The following is a 23,515-nucleotide window of genomic DNA, read 5'->3' as shown; positions in this document are numbered from 1 at the left end:
GCTTCCTTCCTTCTTCAGCCTCTCCGTGGAGCTCCCCCTGCTCGTCCCGCTTTGTGCTCAGGACCAACTGATGGCCCAGGAGAGGCTGCCCAGATGCGCCTTGCTTGCTGTGTGGTCACGGGAAGGCGGGTGTCATTCCTGAGGTTTCCTTTCTGACACCGCAGAGCATAATGATTGCTCGGATCAGAAGTTCACTGTCCTGAAGCGCCAGTACAATTGCAATTCAATATCTCCCGCCTTAGTCTGCATGCTGTGTTTTCATGGAAACTTCTAGGAATCCAGCCCCCTCCCGCTGGTGCTCACACTGACCTCGGGGATTGGGTTTAACACAGGGATGGGGAAGGTGGAAGGTGGAGATGCAGGTCAACCTGGTGCAGAAGGGAGTCCGCTAAGCGCGGACTGGCTGTTTTTGAGTTGTGACCTTTGTCCAGTCAAAGAAGGAGGCCTGGCTGGAGCTGCCAGCAGCTTTAAAGCTGTATCCGTCACCCCGCCAGGGTCTGAACATGGAGCCCATTTATCAAAACTTTTTGGTTCTCATTCCTTCCCCATAAGCTTTGCTTCTGTGGCTGGGGGAATACCTGGTTGGGAAACTAAAATCCCACGTGCCTCATACTGCTACTGCTAAGTCACTTCAGTCGTGTCTGACTCTGTGCGACCCCACAGATGGCAGCCCACCAGGCTCCCCCGTCCCTGGGATTCTCCAGGCAAGAACACTGGAGTGGGTTGCCATTTCCTTCTCCAATGCATGAAAATGAAAAGTGAAAGTGAAGTCGCTCAGTCGTGTCCGACCCTTAGTGACCCCACGGACTGCAGCCTACCAGGCTCCTCCATCCATGGGATTTTCCAGGCAAGAGTACTGGAGTGGGGTGCCATTAGGTGCCTCATGGCATGTAGCTTAAAAAAAAGAAAAAAGATAATTCTGTAGGAATGTTAAAAAGAAATTAAAAAATTTTTACATTGTCTCAATTATACCATTCGTATGCAGCTGTTTTCCTTTTGCATTTTATATCAAATTTATGTATTATTTTCCTTTTGTTGTTGTTGTTTAGTCACTAACTCGTGTCTGACTCTTTGCAAACCCATGAACCACAGCACGCCAGGCCTCCCTGTCCATCACCAACTCCCAGAGTTTACCCAAATTCATGTCCATTGAGTCGGTGATGCCGTCCAACCGTCTCATCTCTGTAGGCCCCTTCTTCTCCTGCCTTCAATCTTTCCCAGCACCAGGGTCTTATCCAATGAGTTTCAGCTCTTCACATCAGGTTGTAATCATTCTGTATATGGTAGTAATGTTTTGTGTTTTCTTCCGTTTATTCTGTGATAGATGGTCTCAGGTATCTGATTAAATTCTCATAATGTTGCAGACATTGTAGAGTGGAAACTTGCAATTAAGACATGGGACTAGTAAAATAAAAAAAGAAAGGGAACCAGGGTTTCCAATTTGGTTGTTTGTTTGTTTTTTGTCAAGTAAGGAAGCAAAAAACAGGAAGGAAAAAAAACAAGGAAAAAAATCCTATTGTGCAGTTGCACAGCATTTCTAAAGGACATTTTAACACCGAGGGATAAAAGGATATTATCTCAAAGGAAAGTGCCTTCAGTTCCTTTAGTGTAGCTTCATGAATAAAATTTCTCTTCTTCCAGTTTCCCTCCTGTTTCTCCAAAGATGCTTGAAAACCTCATGAGGGGACTTCCTGATCCAAAAACAGGGTCAAAGATTCCCTGGACCTGCTAGTGACTGGAGGATCTGACCGATGTCTGTGTTTGTGACTTTGCTTGCAAAATAGCTGACTGATTCAGTGAAAACCAGTGAGAAAGCTGGGTGTTTCAAGTGGCTGACCCCAAATCCATCGCTTTTCACATAGGTGAAAGTGAAAGTCAATGCTAAATCGTGTCGGACCCTTTTGTAACCCCATGGTTTGTAACCCACCAGGCTCCTCCGTCCGTGGGATTCTCCTGGCAAGAATCCTAGAGTGGGTTGCCATTCCCCTCTCCAGAGGGTCTTCCCCACTCAGGGATCGAACCCAGGTCTCCTGCATGGCAGGCAGATTCTTTACCATCTGAGCCACCGGGGAAGAAGCCACCAGGTGGAGCTTCTCAAAAGTCCCAGAACAGAGAGCCCCCAAAGTTGGCTCTGATATTTGTCTACTTAAGCGCAACCTTGTCTGAAAATCTTGAAAACTGTTCAGTTAAGAGAACATGGACATTGGAGACTCTGACATTTTTATGTGCAATTTTGATGAAGGAAGATCTGATCTGGACACGTTTCAGATCTCTTCCCGTGGCAGAGGTACCCTCTCAAAGAAAAGCTTTTTAGGTAATTCATGTAAAAATTCTAAGTGTAACGCTAGACCCTGATGCCGGGAAAGATTGAAGGCAGGAGGAGAAGGGGATGCCAGAAGATGAGATGGTTGGATGACATCACCAACTCGATGGTCGTGAGTCTGAGCAAGCTCTGAAAGTTGGTGATGGACCGGGAGGCCTGGCGTGCTGCAGTCCATAGGGTCACAGAGAGTTGGACATGGCTGCTGAACTGAACTGAACTGAACGCTGTTGAACCGGCTCAGTTTGACACGAGTGCGTGTTCCCGGTGTCCTGGGCTGGACAGGTTTTCAATGTCACCCGGCCTGTGCTCCTTCCTGAAATAAGGCTGAGTCCCCTGCCTCCTCGGCTCAGCTGGCTCCTGCCCTGGCCCTGGCCAGGCTTACCCGTTCTTCGCAGAGACAGAAAGCGCTTCAGTACCTTTTTTTTTTTTTTTTGATGTGGTTTATCTTTCACTTCTCAGGAGGAAATTCCTTCCAACTGGATCATAATTTTCTGAGGACTTTCACCAGATCTTAGAGTTTCAGGAATGAAAGGCTCATGTGTTTTATTCAGGAAACTTCCAGTTGCTGAAAGGGCTTAAATGTGGAGTATCAGATCCCTGTGAGGTGTGCAAAGATACTCTTCAAAAGGGCTTGAGAGAAAAAGGACAAAGCCCACACACATCAATGTCTTATTAAGCATTATTTTCAGTGCTGTTGCTCCGTGCCACTAGTGACTGAATGCAGAAAGATTTTTGACCATAATTTTGTATAATATATGATAATTTAATGAAACACTCTAATGATAAGGGTGGATTTAAATTACTATAAATATATAGGTTGCTGCCTTTTCAGTCCCCACCACTTCTACCCCCTGTTTAAAGTCAATATTTATGAAAAATTGTTTGATTTTCAAATGTCTGATGTTTGCACAGCTGTTTTGCTTTCCCCCTTTTTTTTTTTTCAAAGTTCCTACGTTTGCAGTGAAAGTGTCAAAAGTTAAAGGCTGAAATTAAATCAAGAAGTAGGAGGTTTATGCCCAGTGCAAATAACAGGATATGGTGCAATCAGAAAAGACAATGGGAACGGCTCTGAAGACCTTCAAAGTCTTCCCAAGTTCAAAACACTCTTCATGAAATAGCTTCCTTTTTCAGAAGTGCTCGTGAAGCTTTGACTTCTGCTTATTTTGATTTTTTTATGCTTATGAATTTATTTTAAAGTCTTCTCTTATTATTCTAGGAGGAGACTGTTAGCGTCCCTCCTTCAGGTGGTGACGGGAAGTGCTCACAGAAACGAGAGGATCAGTGGAAATAGAAACAGGAGTCATGGCAGCAAGCCAAGGGGCTGAGAAACCTGGGCAGTCAGGTCATCTGAGAACAGAAGCGGAAGGGGTTCCTCTGCTAGGTATGGGGACAGTGTTTAGTCATTATTCTAATCTCTGCCCAACTCCTATAACCGTCCCGAGTTTTCTGGTTAGCCTTTGGCAGTTTAAATAGGAAGCGATATCGATATCTAACTGTCTAGCGTTTGTGTCCGTCTGTCTCTCTCTGTGTCTTTCTTTCTACTGTGTATTTACTAATTATCCATCTACCTTTGTATTATTTATCTTGCCATCTCTCTGTCTGTCTCTCTGATTTTCTCTTCTGGTGCATGACTAGTACAACCGTTCCATGAACTAACTTAGAGATTTGCTTTGATTTCCGTTAGGCTTCGCCAGACTTTGTAGATCTTTCGGGACCACGCTGCCTTCACAACTGAGCCTTCCCTTCACTTGCGTTCTTTAAATATTAGTTTGGATTCCTGCCTCATATGGCCCTTGTCATCTGAATCACTGGGAGTGGGGGCTGAGGGGTGGGAATCCCGGGACCAATTATGGAATCCAGTGATTCTCTGAATCATGTGACATCCCTCAGTGTCAGTAACACAAGCTGGTGAACCCTGTGTCCTTTGGGTAGGGATGATGCTTCTGGTGGTCTGTTGTTCCCCTGTAGACCTGATTGTTGTAGCCAGAAATGGGGGGAAAAATAATAGTGACAACGTGGGCATCTCAGAGCCAAGGATTTCCAGGTGGGGCTAGATGCATGGATATGCTGGAATTGGAGAGCTGCCTTTCCATTTTCCATGAGCTCTTTCAGAATTTAAAGATTGCCTGAGGTCTCACGCTGTTATCCTGTGGCTCACCTATAGAAGATACTCAATGTTAGCTATTGGTTGTCTGGAAAAATGAAAACATAAACCAAGAAACAAAACCAAAACCTCTTGGCATATTTCAACAGGAAATGTCTCTTAATTGTTTAATTCTGTTTTTGACTAGTAGTGTGATTTCATGCTTATTAAGATTTTCTTATTATTGTGTTTCTTGGTCAAGTCAGATGGAACTTCTCGTCCCTGCCCTTCACTCCTCTCAAGAGCAGGCAGGGGTGGCTGGTAGGATTGATGAAGTCCTAGAGACAGGCTGCCACCTGGGGTGGGGTCACTCCTGTGCCTGCTCTGGGCCCTGCATTGCCCGCTTCTGCGCTGCCTTCTATGGAGCAGGGGTGGGGGGCTCCCTGTGACACTGCCCTGGAGCTGTTCTGAGTCCTGTCTTTAGGGGACACTTTCTTTCTCACCCACCCTTCCCTGTGGGGACATGCAAACCCAACCGTGAACTTTATTTTTTTTACTTTTTAATTAATTAATAAATTTTTGTGTTTGGAAGTTTTCTCCTTTTTTAAATTGAAGTATAAACAGTGAAATCCCTTATGATTATACAGCAGAAGTGACAAATAGGTTCAGGGGATTCGATCTGATAAGAGGAAGAAGAACTGCAGATGGATGTTCCTAACATTGTGCAGGAGGCAGTGACCAAAACCATTTCTAAGAGAAAGAAATGCAAAAAGGTGAAATGGCAGTCTGAGGAGGGCTTACAAATGGCTAAGAAAAGAAGAGAAGTGAAAGGCGAAAGAGAAAAGGAAAGATATATCCATCTGAATGCAGAGTTCCAGAACATAGCAAGCAGAGAGAAGAAAGCCTTTTTGGGTGAACAATGCAAAGAAATAGAGGAAAATAATAGAGCAGGAAAGACTAGAGATCTCTTCAAGAAGATTAGAGATGCCAAGGGAACATTCCATGCAAAGATGGGCTCAATAAAGGACAGAAACAGTGTGGACCTAACAGAAGCAGAAGATATTAAGAAGAGGTGGCAAGAATACACAGAAGAACTGTACAAAAAAGATCTTCATGACCCAGATAATCACGATGGTGTGACCACTCACCGAGCCAGACGACGTGAAGTGTGAAGTCAAGTGGGCCTTGGGAAGCATCATTAGAAAAAGCTAGTGGAGGTGACGGAATTCCAGCTGCTGTTGATGTTTGTTTACTCGCTCAGTGGTGTCCGACCCTTTGCGACCCGTGGACTGCAGCACCCCAGGATTCCCTGCCCTTCACTGTCTCCCAGAGTTTGCTGAAACTCATGTCCATCGAGTTGGTGATGCCATCCAAACGTCTCGTCCTCTGTCGTCCCCTTCTCTTCCTACCTTCAGTCTTTCCCAGCATCAGTCTTTTCTAATGAATCCACTCTTTAAATTGAGTGGCCAGAGTCTTGGAGCTTCAGCTTCAGCATCAGTCCTTTCAGTGAATATTCAGGGTTGATTTCCTTTAGGATTGACTGGTTTGATCTCCTTGCTGTCCAAGGGACTCTCAAGAGTCTTCTCCAACACCACAGTTCAAAAGCATCAATTTTTTGGTGCTCAGACTTCCTTATGGTCCAACTCTCACATCCATACATGACCACTGGAAAAACCATAGCCTTGACTAGATGGACCTTTGATGGCAAAGTAATGTCTTTGCTTCTCAATATGCTGTCTAGGTTTGTCATAGCTTTTCTTCCAAGGAACAAGTGTCTTTTAATTTCACGGCTGCGGTCACCATCTGTAGTGATTTTGGAGCCCAAGAAAATAAAGTCTGTCACTGTTTCCACTGTTTCCCCATCTATTTTCCATGAAGTGATGGAACAGGATGCCATGATCTTTGTCTTTTGAATGTTGAGTTTTAAGCCAGCTTTTTCACTCTCCTCTTTCACCTTCATAAAGAGGCTCTTTAGTTCCTTTTTGCTTTCTGCCATAAGGGTGGTGTCATCTGCATATCTGAGGTTATTGATATTTCTCCTGGCAATCTTGATTCCAGCTTGTTTGCATATCTGAGGTTATTGATATTTCTCCTGGCAATCTTGATTCCAGCTTGTGCTTCATCCAGCCCATGGTTTCTCATGATGTACTCTGCATATAAGTTAAATAAGCAGGGTGACAATATACAGCCTCAACGTACTTCTTTACCAATTTGAAACCAGTACATTGTTACATGTGGGGCCTAACTGTTGCTTCTTGACCTGTGTACAGGTTTCACAGGAGGCAGGTAAGGTGGTCTGATATTCCCATCTATTTAAGAATTTTCCACAGTTTGTTGTGATCCACACAGTTAAAGGCTTTAGTGTAGTCAATGAAGCAGAAGTAGATACCTTTCTGGAACTCTCTTGCTGTTTCGATGATCTGACGGGTGTTGGCAATTTGATCTCTGGTTCCTCTGCCTTTTCTAAATCCAGCTTGAACATCTGAAAGATCTCGGTTCGTGTACTCTTGAAGCCTAGCTTGGAGAATTTTGAGCGTTACTTTGCTAGCACGTGAGATGAGTGCAATTGTGCGGTAGTTTGAACATTCTTTGGCATTGCCTTTCTTTGGGATTGGAATGAAAACTGACCTGAATTTCCAGTCTTGTGGCCACTGCTAAGTTTTCCAAATTTGCTGGCATATTGAGTGCAGCACTTTCACAGCATCATCTTTTAGGATTTGAAATAATTGCTCAGCTGGAATTCCATCACCTCTGCTAGATTTGTTCATAGTGGTGCTTCCTAAAGCTAGCTTGACTTCACACTCCAAGATGTCTGGCTCTAGATGAGTGATCACACCATCGTGGTTATCTGTGTTATTAAGATATTTTTTGTATAGTTCTTCTGTGTATTCTTGCCACCTATTCTTAATATCTTCTGTTAGGTCCAGTTGAGCTACTTCAAATCCTACTTGAAACATTGCAAATCAGTTATTTCAAATCAAGTATACAACAAAGTGATGCATACATATATTTTCTTTTTCATATTCTTTCCATTGTTTGTTATTTTTGTTCAATGACTAAATCCTGTTCAGCCCCTTGCAACCTAATGGACTGCAGTATGCCATGCTTCCCTGTCTTTCAGTGTCTCCTGGAGTTTGCTCAGATTAATGTCTGTTGAGTCAGTATGCTATCTAATGATCTCACCCTCTATCGCCTCCTCTGCCTGCAGTTTTTCCCAACATCAGGATCTTTTCCAGTGAGCCAGCTCTTTACATCAGGTGGCCAAAGTATTGGAGTTTCAGCTTCAGCATCAGTCCTTCTAGTGAATATTCAGGGCTGATCTCCTTTAGGATGGACTGGTTGGATCTCCTTGCTGTCCAAGGGACTCTCAAGAGTCTTCGCCAACACCACAGTTCAAAAGCATCAATTCTTGGGGCGCTCAGCCTTCTTTATGGTCAATCCCATTACAGGTTATTACAAGATACTGATTGTAGTTCCCTGTGCTATTCAGTAGGGCCTTGATTATCTATTGTATACACAGCAGTATGTATCTGTTAATCCCATATCCCCTGTTTATCCTCCCACACCATTTTCCCTTTGGTGACCCTAAGTTTGTTTTCTGCGCCTGTGAGTCTCTTTCTGTTTTGTAAAAAAGTTCATTTGTGGCATTTTTAGGCTCTGCGTCCAAGTGATATCACATGGTATTTATCTTTCTCTAAACCTCAGAGGGGGAGTAGTGGGATGTCTCTTCCAGCCCTTGTTCTGTAACAGGCAAGTGCTTCTGATTGTGCTGTGATCAGAACTTTAATGCTCAGCTGTTCTTTGAGTCAGATGTTTCCACTCATTGCTGTGTAGTCCCAGGTGAACCAAAGCTGGGGTTGGGTGGGGGGAATGATGGGTCTGATACCAGCCTGAGCCCCTCTAGACCCTTCTGCCTCTCGGTGTTTATCCAGGGGTCCATGTCGTTTTCTTCTCTGAGCCCAAGCTCGGTCCCCACTGCTCCCTGATTCTGTGTCTTTCTGTCTCCCCATTTCTTGCACAGTCCAGGTGGACTGTTGCTCACTCTTGCCTCACGTGCCTACTCCCACCTGGTTTGGTTCAAGGCTTTCCTCCTGTGGCCTCAGCCACACCTGTGAGAAGCTGGGCACCTGTGTGTCACAGGTGCTGGGCTGAGTGGAAGGCATTGCAGGATAAAGTTTATTTTCCCCCAAGTTCATGGTTCAAATCTGCGTGTCTCATCCTCACCACAGTCTCTTACCCCAGCGCTTCTAGGGACTCAGGGGCAGTCTAATTTTCAAGTACTGAGAAGCCCAGATTAGTCTAATCAGTGCAAGCCTGTCTTTCAGTCCATTTAAAGATGCTTTGAACATTCAGCCTGTCTCAGAATCAGCAAGTCCAGGGCCCATGGGTTGTCCCTGTCCCAGCCTTGCTGTTCCTCTCCTCCTCCACCCTCTGCCTGCGCCCTTCAGGACTGCAGCAGGAGCGCAGGGTGGCCAGGGGCTGTTGGAAGCCCTCTCCCTAGGGCACTGTGCTTTGTAAGGCTCTCAGCATGGGCAACAAGGAGATCCAACCAGTCCATCCTAAAGGAGATCAGTCCTGGGTGTTCATTGGAAGGACTGATGCTGAAACTGAAACTCTAATACTTTGGTCACCTCATGTGAAGAGCGGACGCATTGGAAAAGACCCTGATGCTGGGAAAGATTGAGGGCAGGAGAAGGGGACGACAGAGGATGAGATGGTTGGATGGCTTCGCTGACTCAATGGACATGAGTTTGAGTAAACTCCGGGAGTTGGTGATGGACAGGGAGGCCTGGCGTGCTGCAGTCCATGGGGTTGCAACGAATCGGACACGACTGAGCAACTGAACTGAACTGAAGCACTGGATGTCTTCCATGGGGCAGGTTGAAAGGTTCTCAGGGCTTTAAAGGGACCACAGCCCTCCATGGTGTGGTGATGCCTCCAGGCTTATCTGCTTCTGACCCCCTCCTCCTGGTTTCTCTGCCTCTGGGACACCTGCAGCTGCCTTCTCTCAGGTGTGACTTGGTCCTGAAGGCCAGCATCCAACCTTGCAGAGGATGCTCAGGCCGTTGCCAGCAGCTCTCCGTGCTCCCACCAGGCCTCCCCGGCCTGTCTGCTCTTGGGTGGCTGCAGGCTGCCCCTCTGAGGGATTATTCCTCTGGAAGTCAGTCCCTAGACCCTGGCCACTTGGAACCTCGGGGGCCTTGTGAGGCTTCCCAAATGGCTCTTCGGAAACTTCGCTCAGCTCTTTTGAGCAGTGTGCGCGCTTGTGCATGTAAGTGATATAATTTCATATTTATCTTTGTCTGTCTGACCTGTTTCACTCTGTAAGATAAGAATCTCTAGGTCTGATGTTCCAATCTTGATTCTGGAATTTGCAGGGCAGGCTGGCAGGTGGGACACTCAGATAGGGTTTCTGTGTTACATTTAGAGGCAGAATCCTCTCCTCCTCCTAAACCTAGTCCCGCCTCCCACCCCCGCTTACCACCAACTGATTGGGTGAGGCCACATTAGGGAGGGTAATCTGCTCTATGTCAAGTCAACTGATTGTAGATGTTGACCACATCCGCACAGTGCCATCACAACATAGCCTAGACTGGTGTTTGATCAAACAGCTGGGCACCAGAGCTTAGCCAAGACTTAACCACACAGCATGGGTTACTGGCCTGGCTCCTTGCCCTTGCCCCCCAACTCTGAAGAGCCAGATCAGCAGCAGAGCACCCCCAAGGGTGGCCTGAGGCTTTCCTTAGGGCTTCCTCACAGCTCATCTTTCCTCCCTGCCCAGGCCTGCTTCCTTACCCTGCATCCACAAGAGCTGATTCCAAAAACACGCCGTCAAATGCCCCAGACCTTTCTCTCTGACTCAAGTTCTGATTCCCCGAGAACCCATCCTGCAGAACCACTTGGTTGGCAAAGCTGAGGTCAGGAGTGCACACCCTGCCTTTACTGCCCTGGGTGCATAATCCACGCTCACTGAAAGCACTCACCTTTAATTGACCTCTCTGCAGTGTGCTAAGTTGCTCAGTCATGTCCGACTCTTTGTGACCCTACAGACCCTACAGAGGACCCTGCCAGGCTCCTCTGTCCACGGGATTCTCCAAGCAAGAATACTGGAGTGTGTTGCTGCGCCCTCCTCCAGGGGATCTTCTCAACCAAGGGATCGAACCCATGTCTCTTATGTCTCCTGCATTGGCAGGTGGGTTCTTTACCACTGGTGCCACCTGGGAAGCCCAACTGACCTCCAAAGAGGTGATTATTAGGGTTACTCCAGTGGATCGGCTATTTAAAATTCACAAGTAATCCCCCCAAACTTCTTGGAACTTCTCCATAAACCGTTTTATTCAATGAATCCAATAGTTCACGCTTACTGAGCACTTGCTATATTCCAAGAACTCTCAGAGTTCTTTAAATATCTTAGCTCCTTTAATTCTCCCAACAGACTTAGGTTGTTGTTTAGTCGCTAAGCCATGTCTGATTTTTTTGCGACCCCCATGAACTTCAGCACACCAGGCTCGTCTGTCCATGGGATTTCCCAGGCAAGAATACTGGAGTGGGTTTCCAGTTCCTTCTGCAGGAGATCTTCCTGACCCAGGGAACTGACCTGTGTCTCCCACTTGGCAGGCAGGTTCTTTATCACTGAGCCTCCACTGGGGAGCCCACGGACCTTTAGGTAGATGTTACTGTTGTATCCGTTTTATAGATGTGCGTGGAGGAGAGGCTAAGTCACTTCCCCAGGGCCACGCAGCTTGTCATTCTCTCACTCATGAAGCTGTAAATGTGAAGCAGGGGTAGGTGGAAAGGGGTGGTGGGGTGTCCTGCGTTCACTCGTCCTGCTCAGCACCTGGTACGGCTGAAGTGTTTTCCGGGCCCCGTGTAGACTGAGAGCAGTGGATTGGAGAGTGACCAGACCCCCTTTCTCTGCTTTGAAGAAAAGTTCTGTGGAGCAGGGAGCAGGCCGGTGATCACAGGGAGAAAAAGATGATGATGTTAGTGAGAGAAGCTGTGCTCTCCTCCCTGGCCTGATCAATAGGTGTCTTCTCAGCTTTCCTCCTAAAGGAAATCAGTCCTGAATGTTCATTGGAAGGACTGATGTTGAAGCTGAAACTCTGATACTTTGGCCACCTGATGTGAAAAGCTGACTTATTGGAAAAGACCCTGATGCTGGGAAAGATTGAAGGCGGGGGGAGAAGGGGATGACAGAGGATGAGATGGTTGGATGGCATCATCGACTTGATGGGCATGAGTTTGATCAAACTCCAGGATTTGGTGATGGACAGGGAGGCCTGGCGTTCTGCAGTCCATGTGGTTGCAGAGAGTCGGACATGACTGAGCAACTGAACTGAACTGAACAGCTTTCCTCTGCGAAGGACTCAAGGCATTTTTGACTGGCTGCCTTGCGTTTTTGGTAAACGTGGATGGACACAAAGGGGTGGAGAGTGGGTAGTGTGATGTCTGGGCCCACGCAATGTCTGAAGCACTGGCGAGGGAAACTTCCTTGTCGGAGGGTCCACACGACCTGGCCCCGCCTGACATGACACTCTTGAGTCTTCCCATGAAGGCCACAGTGGCCGGCTGAGATTTGAGGATGTTGATTCGGAGAGTGGATTGCCAGAACTTAGCATTTTGGAGACATCTAGTAAACTAAGGGACTCTTCAGAGAAGGCTGGGAGGGCGTTAAGGCAAAGACTGGCTTGCATGTGTCCATCCGAGTGGATTTTTGTCTTTGGGGTATGAGTTGGTTCTGAGCAATCAGCGTAACAGCATTCAGCTCTTTAAAGCAGGGGTCCCCAACCTCTAGACCACAGACCGGTTATCTGTCTGTGGTCTGTTAGAAATTGGGCCACACAGCAGGAGGTGAGCAGTAGATGAAAACATAACCACTCCCCTCCTGCTGCCTATCCATGGAGAAATTGTCTTCCTTGAAGCCAGCCCTTGGTGCCAAAAAAGTTGCTCACCACCCCCCTAAGGAACATCTGTGCATTCATCCTCTTGGTGTTCAGCCACTCAGTCGTGTCTGACTCTTTGTGACCCCACGGACTGCGGCACACCAGGCCTCCCTGTCTTCCACCATCTCCTGGAGCTTGCTCAAACTCAGGTCCATTGAGTCGGTGATGCCATCCAACCATCTCATCCTCTGTCGTCCCCTTCTCCTCCTGCCCCCAATCCCTCCCAGCATCAGAGTCTTTTCCAGTGAGTCAACTCTTTGCATGAGGTGGCCAGAATATTGGAGTTTCAGCTTCAGTATCAGTCCTTCCAATGACTACCCAGGACTGATCTCCTTTAGGATGGACTGGTTGGATCTTCTTGCCATCCAAGGGACTCTCAAGTGTCTTCTCCAACACCACAGTTCAAAAGAATCAATTCTTCGGTGCTCAGCTTTCTTCACAGTCCAACTCTCACATCCATACATGACCACTGGAAAAACCATAGCCTTGATTAGACGGACCTTTGTTGGCAAAGTAATGTCTCTGCTGTTGAATATACTATCTAGGTTGGTCATAACTTTCCTTCCAAGGAGCAAGCGTCTTTTAATTTCATGGCTGCAGTCACCATCTACAGTGATTTTGGAGCCCAAAAAATAAAGTCTGCCACTGTTTCCACTGTTTCCCCATCTATTTCTCATGGAGCGATGGGACCAGATGCCATGATCTTAGTTTTCTGAATGCTGAGCTTTAAGCCAACTTTTTCACTCTTCTCTTTCACTTTCATCAAGAGGCTTTTTAGCTCCTCTTCACTTTCTGCCATAAAGGGTGGTGTCATCTGCATATCTGAGGTTATTGATATTTCTCCCAGCAATCTTGATTCCAGCTTGTGCTTCTTCCAGCCCAGCGTTTCGCATTAGCCTTGTATGAAACTCAGCAGAGATCTTGGGTGCTGACACCCTGAACAGAGCAGAGCGTGAGCTCAGCAGGAGGGAGCATGGGGAGAGAGGGTCAGGCTGTGCTCCCCAGGAGGGCATGGAGACCCTTCCCTGCAGCCCCTCTCTTGGCTCCCATCTTGGCCCCTGCCCCATGGAGCTCTCTGCAGAACTCTGGGGCTCCGGGAAGCTATAGATCAAGCCCCAGAGCTCCGGTCCAGCATGCCCAGGTCCACCGCTCGTGGCCTGATGATGCTGTTGGTCGTCCATGGACTGGATCAGGGCGCCCCATCTTCCCCTAGAGCCCCCCTCCTTGCGTGCCATCCCCTCTTCTCTCTCCGGAGGGCCCCCCAGTTTCGGCATGTCCTCTGCCCTCTGCCCTGCTCCTGGCTCTTCGGCTGCCTTGCCTTCACCCCCAGCTGGACCATTTCAGCAGCTTGCTGTCTGCCCTCAGCCACCTCGGGGATCTTCCCCGAAACCTGTATGGAACGCTCCCCTCTGCAGAGGCGCAAGCACCCCTCAGTTGCTGTTTGCAGAGCAAGGGTCACACTTTGCAGCCTGTCCTTCTGGGCCCTCCCTCTGGCTCTGTCTGGCTGTCTGCCATCTGCACAAGCCTTCCTGCCAGGTCCAGCCAGGTGCCCACCGTCCTGCTGCGGCTTCTGTTACTTCTCCACTTTTCTAGCACGTCTGAGGAACTGAGCCAGCTTCTCTCCACAAACCTCTGTCTGGGCCCGTTGCTCTGCCTTGAAAGTCCTCCTTGACAGCCGCGAGGGAGGGCAAAGGTGATGTAGATGTCGTCAGGCTGCTTGCGGCTTCTCTGCCGCCCAGTCCGTAGAGAGTCCGCTTGCAATGCAGGAGACCGGGGTTCAATCCCCCTGGTTGGGAAGATCCACTTTAGAAGGAAACGGCAACCCCCTCCAGTATTCTTGCCTGGAGAATCCAACGGTCAGAGGAGCCCGGGGGGCTGCAGTCCGTAGGGTGGCAAGAGTTGCACATGACTGAGTGACTAAGCCACCAGCACCGTGCTGTTGGCAGAGGCTTTGACTCACACGCAGCAGTGCCTGTGCTGAGTCCCCTTTGGAGACGTGTCTTCTGCGGTCGAGTCCCGCGTGATGCTCTGTGTCCCTTATTCGAGCTGCCTGGACTGTCCTCCTCCAGATCTATCGAAGTTCTTCCTGATTTTCATCATCTGATTTAAATCCTAATACCCGAAGCTGAAGTGCTCTCTTCCTCATCCCTGAGCTGTCCCAATGCTTCTTACCTTACTTGCTATGTTGCCCTTTGGGCTTCCCTGGTGGCTCAGATGGTAAAGAATCTGCCTGCAATGCGGGAGACCCGGGTTCGATCCCTGGGTCAGGAAGATCCCCTGGAAAAAGGAATGAGAAGCAGCTCCACTACTCTTGCCTGGAGTATTTGATGGACAGAGGACGCTGGCGGGCTCCTTCCTTCAGTCCATGGGGTCAACAAAGACTGAGCAACTAATGTCGCCCTTTATTCTATATCATAAAACATTAGGCTGCAAGGTAAGCAACTCTCTCTCAAGGCATGAGAGACACAGTGTGGAAATTCTGTGTCTGGGTGCTGTCCTCAGTTAGCACGTACTGAAGAATTGATGCTTTTGAGCTGTGGTGCTGGAGAAGACTCTTGAGAGTCCCTTGGACTGCAAGGAGATCCAACCAGTCCATCCTAAAGGAAATCAGTCCTGGGTGTTCATTGGAAAGACTGATGTTGAAGCTGAAATTCCAGTACTTTGGCCATCTGATGTGAAGCGCTGACTCATTTGGAAAGACCCTGATGCTGGGAGGGATTGAAGGCGGGAAGAGGAGGGGACAACAGAGGATGAGATGGCTAGATGGCATCACCGACTCGATGAACATGAGTTTGAGTAAACTCTGGGAGTTGGTGATGGACAGGGAGGCCTGGCGTGCTGCAGTCCATGGGGTTGCAAAGAGTCGGACAGGACTGAGCGACTGGACTGAACTGAACGGCAGGGCTCCTTGATGGTGGATTTCATGAAGGGTTCTGTGCGGAGGGAGTGCAGAGCTGTGCAGCCAGAGGCGTGTTATAAACCTCATGTCCGGAATGTCAGCAAAGGGCGTTTGTGTTGAGGCTCACAATTTCTGTTTAAATACATAAGAAGTTTTAACGATCTTTCTTTCCAAAGTGTGTCCAGTACCTAGGAGGCAATTTGAGTGCAGTTCTCTTAAAGAGTGAAAAGTCAAGCAGAAACGGAAAAGCTGGCTTCTGTGCTCCTGGTGGTGAAAATGCCATCACCAGGGAGCCAAGGTGTCTCAGCCAAGCCGGCGGGCATAGACCGACCTTCAGGATGAGTTCAGGGTTCTTTGAATTTTCTCCCTCTTGCAGAGCACAAGGAAAGCTTTCCCGCTTGGTACTCTCTAAGGGTTTAGCGATGTGTTTGCTTTTTAATGTGTTTGTCTTTATCAGTAAAGACAAATAATGTAATGAATTATCTGCATTATTAGGAAGTCTCAGTGCTTTTTTTTTTCTTTCTGCCTTTATCAAGTTGATTTTTCTTGGGAAAACTTCTGACTCTCCTGATCTGTCTCTTCAAACTCTATTCAAAATAAAGACATCTGAGGAAGCTGATAGCAGGAATTTCATCTGAAAACGTTGCTCTGTAACGTCCCTACATGTAATCTCTCTGTTAATGTCAATTTCTTCCCTTTTGCTCTGTTACAAATCCTCTTCCTACTCAGGAAGTTCACATTTCTCATTTATGACACTGAGATGGTAATTACAATAGCAATTACCTTGGCAATTAGTTATTTTATATGCTACCTCTAAAGTAATTATGCATTATTATTATTTAGCTGCTATAAGTAGTATCCAACTTTTTGTGACCCCATGGACTATAGCCTGCCAGACTTCTCTGTCCATGGGATTTCCCAGTCAAGAATACTAGACTGGGAAAAAAAAAAACCCCACTGGAGTGGATTGCCACTTCTTTCTCCAGGGGATCTTCCTGACTCAGGGATCAAACCCACGTCTCCTACATTGACAAGCAGATTCTTTGTCACTGAGCCACCAGGGAAGCCCAATTATACATTTATAACGTTTTAATTTTTTTTTCTGCCCAGTGTTGTTAGTTTAAAAATATGACACAAAGAAATAATGAAATAAAAATGTGAAACAGACCTCATTGTTCACAAAGATGGCTATCGATACACTTAACTCTCTCTTAAGATGTGACCTTGTGATTACATCAAGACAAAATTCATTCTGAAGGCCAAGATTTGCTTCTAAAACAGACTTTGGGATTCTGTTCCCAAAGATATATTTTGTTTGATGGACTTTCTTAGAAATACATCATGTTCCTTTAATCTGTAGCCTGCTTGTCAGTTGTCTGCCGTTATGAAATGACTAAATATTTATGTTTTTCCAGTTGAGCTTAGGGGGAAAAAAAAAAAAAACCGACTCTGTTAAATGTGTTTCCTATAACAGAAGGCTCAGTGTAAAACAGGAGAGAAGTAGTATTTATAGTTGTTTTCCCTTTTCTAGATGTCACCAGCCTTTCAAATCTAGCCTGTTTTCCTTCAGATGTCTCACTTTTCCTGGGGACCTCGAGGCCGACCATGGTCCCCAGCCCGAGGGGCGGTGAGCTGTTTGGGGGCTGGTGGGAGGGGAGCCCACTGCGCCCTCTGTGCAGGCAGCTTGATCAGCTTTCACATGCACATGACCAGGCCTGGGGGAGAGAAAGGCCCAGTGCTGACTCCTCCTAGAATATCACGGGCTCCAAAGGAATATTGCTGTCTACATTCATTTTGTTCTCTTCTCAGGAATAATAATTAAAAAAAACCAAGAAGAGGCAGGTAGGGGATGGATTGGGAGCTCGAGGTTGACATATATATATAATACATATATATACACTACGGGCTTCCCTGGTGGCTCAGACAGTAAAGAATTTGCCTGCAACGAGGGACACCCGGGTTTGATCCCTGGGTTGGGAAGATGCCCTGGAGAAGGGAACGGCAACCCACTCTAGCGTTCTTGCCTGGAGAAATCCATGGACAGAAGAGCCTGGTGGGCTGCAGTCCATGGGGTCACAAAGAGCTGGACACAGCTGAGCAACAACAGCAAGCGATTTGGATAGCGGGCAGATTCAGGAAGCAGCAGAGCTGATGCAGGCGCCGTTGCAGAGTGCTGAGGCGGCTGCTCGCTCTGCAGCCCCACGTCCCAAGTGTCTGCCCTGCCCACAGGGACAGGTCACCGGGGCTCAGCTGCTGGCAGAGCAGCTGTCTGGCTGAGCTTCACAGATCCTCGCCGTCACCTTATGAGTTGCCAACAGCGTCAAGGCCCTCGGTCTCTGCTGGGCTTCTGGTCTGCCAAGGCTGGTGCCAGCAGACTTGCTGGAAAGATTGCCTGTATCTCTGTTCAGCTCTGCACCTGGATATTCTGTTAGTTTTTTTAAATTGCCCACGATAGGAATAGATGACTTCATGTGTGTGCGCACGGGCTTCCCTGGGGGCTCAGACAGTAAAGCGTCTGCCTGCAGTGCGGGAGACCTGGGTTCGATCCCTGGGTCAGGAAGATCCCCTGGAAAAGGGAATGACAACCCACTCCAGTATTCTTGCCTGGGAAATCCCATGGATGGAGGAGCCTGGTAGGCTACAGTCCATGGCAAAGAATTGGACATGACTAAGCAACTTCACTGGTTCACTGGTGTGTGTATGCTCAGTTGCTAAGTGTGTCTGACCCTTTTGTGACTCCATGGACTGTAGCCTACCGGGCTCCTCCATCCATGGAATTTTCCAGGCAAGAATACTGGAGTGAGTTGCCATTTTCTTCTCCAGGAGATCTTCCCGACTCAGAGATCAAACCCTTGTCTCCTGCATTGCAGGCAGATTCTTTACCCGTGAGCCACTAGGGAAACCTAGTTATCCCCAGGAATTGCCAAACGCCTCCAATCAGGGGATTACCCCTGTGGAGCGAGTTGCTAAACACATAGTAACACATCACTTCTGAGACGCGGGGATCCCTCCCTCCTGCTAGAGCTGACGTCATGCCCTGGCCTTTCCTCTGCCTCTTCCTCTTCCTCTGTCTCTAGAATCTGTCTCTGCTATTATGCCTTTCCCTCCATCCTACCTGTAAATACACCCCTTTTTCTCATCCTGAACGAACCAGCCAGATAAACGAGATAAACCTTCTTCTAATTAGACTGTAATCTAATTGAGGGCACGACTGAGTCTTGTGCACTCTAGCTGTTGGCCGTTTCTTTTCTTTCCTCTTTATTATTTTATTTATTGGCCATGATGTGTGGCATGAAGGATCTCAGTTCACCAGCCACGGACTAAACCTTCGCCCCCCTGTAGTGGAAGCTCGGCGTCTGAACCATGGGGCCAAGCCTGGCTGCTGGCAATTTCTCACACGCAATGTTGAATTGGTGAACACCGCAGTGCTTCTTCCCTTGAACACTCTTCCCCTTGTCTCCCTGTCCATCAGCGTCTTTTGTGAATAGCCTATGTTGACCCTCACACATCTTCCCAACCTTCCACTAGTGAACCTTTGGAAACTGGCCACGTTGTTGGAGGTCACCCAGAGGTTGTTGACTTGCCACGTCTAGTACCATTTATTCAACATGTGTGGTTGGTTGGTTGACTTGCTCATCTTTATTCAGCTTTCTGCAGATCGATGCTGTGAGCTGTTCCTGCCTTACTGAGGGTCCTCCTTGGCATCCAGGGCTGGGGCCTTTTCTGACACTCTCCTCATTCTCTGACTGCTTCTACCCCTGTGCTTGGCTGCCCACTTTTCCTCTGTCAGTTTCTTGAGTAGTTCAGATGCTGTGCTCAGTTGGATCTGCCTGACTCCTTTGGAGAAGGACGTGGCAACCCACTCCAGTGTTCATGCCTGGAGAATCCCAGGGATGGCGGAGCCTGGTGGGCTGCCATCTATGGGGTTGCACAGAGTCAGACACGACTGAAGCGACTTAGCAGCAGCAACAGCAACTCCCTTGTGGGAGATTTTCTGCAGCTGGGGGGTCAAGCCAGGTGTTGGGGGTGTTGGTATTTGTGATTGTGCCTTTACAACCTTGTGCTTCCCACTCGACCCTGAAGTCATGGCAAAGCCCACCTCTAGGCAGGGCTTAGTTCAGTGATTGAACTTGGGGGAAACTGACTTAGTGCATGTTGATAAGTGGATGAATGGAAGATGCATAATGGATGGTGGGTGGGTGGATGGATGGATGGATGGATGGAGGAATACTTGAATGAATGGATGGATTTGAAGGGCAGGTTGAGCTTAGATTGTGGAAAGAGACATACACCAATGTAATTTCTTAATTATAGGGGTAAGTCACTCAACATCTCTGAACTGTTCTCATAGCCAAAGAGGCTCTCCAGTGTGCCTCCCTTTCACACTCATGCCTTTGCTCATCTGTCCTCCTCTGCCTTGCTCCCCTACTGTACTTTCTGTCTCCTCTTGCGTACTTTCCTTCCCATTTTGCCTATGGAGTGCCAAGTGCCCATGATATATCACCCCTCTGAAGAGCCATGGCCGCTCCATGATGCTGTGTGCCTAGCAGAGACGTTTGAACACAGATACAAGGTGCCGATGCTTTCTGCCTTCAGGACTGACTAATCCTGTTTTCTGCATCCTGAGCAGAATCCCGAGGTTTGCCTTCGCCTTTTCCCAGAGTGTATGGTTTTATCCCCAGTCCCCTTCCTCTCTTGGTCCTGAGATGGCTCAAGAGTCATACAGACAGGACAGTAGCAGATGACCTTTCTTTGTTGTCCAGGAGACTTTCGCCAGAAGTCTTCTGGTCACTTCCCCCGGGGTTGAATTGGCTAAAATGATACTACATGCTCCCTTTTAAGTCACCCAGGGGCAAGAGGAACAGGTGCCCAGTGATAGGTGTTGCCCCTGAAGCTGGGGCAGGGTCAGCCCTCCCCAGGGTGTTTTGGGGGTTGGGCTCCACACCCAAGTGGCATTGGGTTTCCTCTATTAAGAGAAGCGGGCGCCATTGTGTCTGCTGCTTTTGCCATTTACGTGAAAAGTGAAAGTGTTAGTCGCTTGGTCATGTCCAACTCTTTGCAACCCATGGACTGTAGCCCACCAGGCTCTTCTGTCCCTGGGATTCTCCAGGCAAGGATACTGGAGTGGGTTGCCATTCCCTTCTCCAGGGGATCTCCCCAACCCAGGGACTGAACTCAGGTCTCCCGTGTTGCAGGCAGATTCTTTCCCATCTGAGCCACCTGGGAACCCTGCCGATGGGGATGGGGCTGTAATCGGGTGAATGGGGTCCTCGGTGACAGTTCACTGTGTCTGTCCCTGGTGTTGCTGGTGGGCATGACGCCTTTTCGCCAATGATGGCTGTTGTTCACTCAAGGTCCAGGGTTTTTTCTGGTGAGAAGGCAACTCTCTGGGACAGCTGGTTGTCCATCTTCCCAGAGGTTAAGCTGCTGATGGATTCACTGTTGCTGACACAGGTGGCCAGGAAAATCTCTGTGTAGGAGGCGACCTCTGGTCCAGCGTGTTTGGGGAACGTGAAGGTTGCACTTCTCTGAGCACGAGACGCTTGTGTCTGTCTGCATGGCACGGCCACAAACGATTGTCCATTGCAGTTGAGCAGTCTCCTGGCTGCTGGTGGTCAGTACCAACCTGGCTCTAAGCCCAGGTCTCTCTGTGCACCATGGCTGCTTTGCAGATTAGACTCTGCCCTTGAGATGCTCAACCGTGTCTGGCTTTGACCATTTCCGAGGGGAATTTTCCGCCGATCACGATCACCTGTGTTCCTCTACCTGTCATTGTGCAGAAAGCCGGGCTCACCCCGTCTGAGAGGCACTGGGGTTCCTACCACTTGCCCTTGACGGGGTTGGGCGCCGTGTTTCTTGTCATCTGCCCTTTGTGGTACCAGGGGCTCTGTTCAGCTGGCTTGAGCAGCTTGCTCTCATAGCAAAGTTCTCAAATGGCTATGTTTTTTGAGTTCCTGAGTCTGGTTTGCATAATTGTCTGACGTTTCTGCTTTGATTGGGCCGGCTGTTAACCTCACGCGGCTGGTAGCGTGCCTTTCTCTGGCAAAGTTTCTCTCTCCCCAGACTTCGTGACATCTCTTTGGATCCTTTGAGGCCGCTCAGCTGGCTTACGGATAATTTACCTTGTCAGATAAAGTGCCCTCTGGGTAGATGAGATTTTAACAACATTATCATGCTAATTGAAAAATACCCGTTGCACATATTTAATAGAACTGTCTCTGGCCTTAGCTCTTGTCTTTAAATCGAGCCCACCAATATTCCATCGGAAATCAAGTGTTTCTTTTGGCAGAGGAGAGGTTTGGGCACAGAAGTGTACTATAGGATGACAGTATAGGAATTTGAGCCCAGGCTTTTAAAACTCATGTTGCCTTTGCAGCGATTGGAAACTAAATACTGTTTTAACCCTTTGTCTGTGGAAAGCATTCAACCAAGAAATAATCAATATTGACTTTTGGGTTTAAAAAGGAGGAAATTTGGAGACACCTTAATTAACTCAAGATCTGTGCTGCCGAGCAAAGCATGGCCTAATTCAGGCTGACCCCCACCCCCTTCCTGCAGAGCGGCTTGTCACCAAGGAGGGAGGCCCTGTGGCTCCAGGGGGTAGACGGCTCTCCCATTATCACTGTGAGGACAGCGAGTTGCAGATGTGCTTAGGATCATTATGTAGCTCTTCTGTGATTATCACGATGAGTATTCTTGCTTCTGAAATTTGGAAAATAGCCTTGATTAGAAGGAAGAAAGTAAGACTCCCTGTAGTTCATGTTGGAAAGCGAAGGACCACTTCCGGCTGTGATCTCAAGCTCCGGGAGCTGGTGATGGACAGGGAGGCCTGGCATGCTGCCGTCCACGGGGTCGCAGAGAATCAGACACGACTGAGCGACTGAACTGAACTGAACCGAACCTCCTTAGAGCCTTCTTCCTCCTTCTCTTTCTTCCCTCTTGGTTTTTTGTTTTTTGTTTTTGTTTGGCGTATAGTTGATTTACAATGGTAGTTTCTGCTGTACAGCAGACTGAATCAGTTATACATACACATATATCCACTATTTTTTTTTTAGATTATTGTCCTATTTACGTCATTGCAGAGTATAGAGTAGAGCTCACTGTGCTAGGCAGCAGGTTCTCACTAGCTGTCTACTTTACACAGTAGACGTGTGCATCTATGTCAGTCCCGATCTCCCAGCGTATCCCTCCCCCACTCCCCATCCTCCGTGACCGTAAGTTTGTTTTCCACATCTGTGCCTCTGCCTCTGTTTTGCAATCTCTTTCCCCCTCGTGTTTTTCATTCATTTTATTGTCTTTTTATATAAGATTGGAGTTCAGTTCAGTTCAGTTGCTCAGTGGTGTCCGACTCTTTGCGACCCCATGAATTGCCAGCACACCAGGCCTCCCTGTCCATCAGCAACTCCCAGAGATTGCTCACACTCATGTCCATTGAGTCAGTGATGTCACCCAACCATCTCATCCTCTGTCGTCCCCTTCTCCTCCTGCCCTCAATCTTTCCCAGCATCAGGGTCTTTTCAAATGAGTCAGTCCTTCACATGAGGTGGGCAAAGTATTAGAGTTTCAGCTTCAACATCAGTCCTTCCAATGACCACCCAGGACTGACCTCCTTTAGGATGGGCTGGTTGGATCTCCTTGCAGTCCAAGGGACTCTCAAGAGTCTTCTCCAGCACTAATATAATATTGGAATCAGACTATACACATATGGTTTTGTATCATAATTTTCCCAATTTTCCCCTAAGAATTTGGATTTTCCATGTCCTACCAATCCCTTTGCCCCACCAGTTGGGCCATTGACATTCAGGGCCTCTGGGGTGGAGTGGGAGGCTTGGCTGGCCTGTGAAACCATCTATAAATAATATCGCCCATTGCAAATATTGATTTTGATGCACTACTTAAGGCATTTTCTAATTTGAAAATATTTTCAGCTGAAAAAGCTGTCATTTGCAATTCGTCATGTTATGAGGATCCTGTACTAAATATTTTGGGATTGGTTATTTGACTTGGAAAGTTGCAGAAGCACAGAAATTCCTGTATCGCCAAAAAATAAGAGAATGGATTTTAGAGCCGCTCTGACAGGCATATTCTAAGAAAGACTTTTTTTTTTTTAGTATCGCTCTCATCTTAATAGTGCTCTATGCTTGCAAAAAATATGGATCCTTGTGGCATCTACACATTATAAAGACTGTTTCTTTCATGTGACTGAAAAAGTTATCTAATTGCGGTTTTCAGGATGTTGAATAAATCCCATCACTCTTTGGAGCAGA

At 47.8% G+C, this 23,515-nt stretch overlaps 1 protein-coding gene and 1 long non-coding RNA gene across 3 annotated transcripts in view; one reads left to right on the top strand and one right to left on the bottom strand.

Moving 5' to 3' along the window:
- LOC138428229 (uncharacterized) overlaps positions 1-23,515 on the bottom strand; it is a 1,104,918-nt gene that overhangs the window by 663,610 nt on the left and 417,793 nt on the right. The window lies entirely within an intron of this gene.
- The window catches only part of ERG (ETS transcription factor ERG), a 323,311-nt gene that overhangs the window by 57,143 nt on the left and 242,653 nt on the right, over positions 1-23,515 (top strand). The window lies entirely within an intron of this gene.

Source organism: Ovis canadensis, chromosome 1 (genome assembly GCF_042477335.2).
Source record: "Ovis canadensis isolate MfBH-ARS-UI-01 breed Bighorn chromosome 1, ARS-UI_OviCan_v2, whole genome shotgun sequence".
Taxonomy (NCBI): Eukaryota; Metazoa; Chordata; class Mammalia; order Artiodactyla; family Bovidae; genus Ovis; species Ovis canadensis.
Note: the sequence above shows the minus strand (reverse complement) of the source record. Positions and strands in the feature narration are given on the sequence as shown.